This window comes from Octopus bimaculoides, chromosome 8, assembly GCF_001194135.2.
Source record: "Octopus bimaculoides isolate UCB-OBI-ISO-001 chromosome 8, ASM119413v2, whole genome shotgun sequence".
Lineage (NCBI taxonomy): Eukaryota > Metazoa > Mollusca > Cephalopoda > Octopoda > Octopodidae > Octopus > Octopus bimaculoides.
Genome location: NC_068988.1, coordinates 13,290,602 through 13,292,311, shown reverse-complemented (window position 1 = coordinate 13,292,311; position 1,710 = coordinate 13,290,602). Strand labels below are relative to the sequence as shown.

Sequence of the window (1,710 nt, the reverse complement as noted above, 5' to 3'; positions counted from 1 at the left end):
TCTAAACTCTTTCTGCAGTTGAATATCAACTGAAACTGCTCTTAGATTAACAAGCAGAGTAGTAATTTCACACTAAATATTTCATCATTACTATGGAAGTCTGTTAAAATGAAACTATTCTTATGAGCAAGACATGTTAGATAGTTATTTACTAGAAATATTTTATACAAATTTCAAGGATTTTTTCTTATGTAGAGTTTATTAATGTTCGGCACATCAAACACTATTGACTGGTATTGTGACTAATAGTTGAAAGTCAGCAAAAGGGCAAATATTGATTTCTCAAGTTTTGAAGCTATATCAGCAAACACTGGCTCCTATTATGTGATTGATAAGCAATTTTTTCATTTATCAATTAGTTATTGTATGACCTTTTGTCCCTATTTGATTCATACTTTGAGAAAGAAAAGGACAAATTTTATAGAAACTGAGTTAGCAGTGAACCTATTGATCTCTAAATTTTAATAGTAATATTTAGTGAAAATGGCACAAGTCAAGATACATCCTTTGTTCATGTTGAAGGATAAAACAATTATATATGGAAATGTAACAAAGTTTTAACTTTAAGGTCATTGTAATGAAGTATACATGGAGTGTCTTTAACTGGAGGGAATTTATTCAAAGCTGGAAACAAAATATCACAGAAATAACAAAGTCATTTTTTTCTTTTTATTTATACAATAAAGGTTAATCATATGATTTGTTGTCAGAAATGAAATAAAAACACAAACTATACAGATATAGGTACTGAACAGCTTTATTGCACTGTCTGCTAAGACAGATCATGATCTCTAAAATACATAGATTATCCAGAATTATGGTACCGGCATTGTAGGGAGACCAACTGACTGACTGACCGACTCAACTGACCAGTGAGGAGAGCAGAGGAGGTTTCAGAAACAAGTGTTTTGGGAGCGCTCTACTGACACACAAATGACACTAGCTAGCTGGGTGCTGCTAGTTCTATAGCACACCATACAAGGGAGTTAGAAGACAACAATGGCAATGTTAACAGCAATGACAACAGAATAACTACTACACTGACATTAGAATCAAGCAAAGAAATACATTCCCCTCCCCCCCACCAGACTCTGGTCATGTAAGGATGAAAGGACCTAGGAGAGGTACCAGAGGCAGCCTTTTTTGATTTAGGGGATTCTCATCTTTTGGTATGAAATAGTGTCATAATTTAGGAGATCATTCAAGATGGGTTTGCAGTGATCTGAGTGTAAGACAAGACCAGGCATTAAAATGTAGCAGGTTTCAATGCCTATCAATCAATTTTTCTTTTTATTTCCCACAGTGATTGGTCCAGAATAACTTCAGGTGGTCAGACAATTCATGCTTATTTCCGCCTTAACATGACCAGTCTGTGTGTGAGATAGATAGATAGAGATAGATAGATAGATAGAGAGAGAGAGAGAGAGAGAGAGAGAGAGAGAGAGAGAGAGAGAGAGAGAGAGAGAGAGAGAGAGAGAGAGAGAGAGAGAGAAAGAGAGATTTGGTTATTGCTAGTTAAATGTTGTTAATTGATTTAAAAGGTATATATTTCAAATATCATAAAGAAGCACCTTTTTTATATAGTAGAAAACAAAACAATCAAAAAACAAACAAACTAGGAAATAATTTAAAAAAATAGTAAAACATAGGTCAGAGGGCATAGATTAGTTGCAGTGAATATAAGAGAGATAACATTTGCCCTTGCTGGGA

General features: G+C 34.1%; 1 protein-coding gene across 7 annotated transcripts in view; it reads right to left on the bottom strand.

Annotated features, from left to right (window-relative positions):
* Window positions 1-739: 739 nt before the first annotated feature.
* LOC106879196 (ras-related protein Rab-3) overlaps window positions 740-1,710 on the bottom strand; it is a 232,181-nt gene continuing 231,210 nt past the window's right edge. For all 7 annotated transcript variants that reach the window (XM_052969942.1, XM_052969940.1, XM_052969943.1 and 4 more), the window contains one exon: window positions 740-1,710. This exon is cut by the window's right edge and continues 3,893 nt beyond it. The gene's annotated coding sequence lies outside the window, so the exon portion shown is untranslated.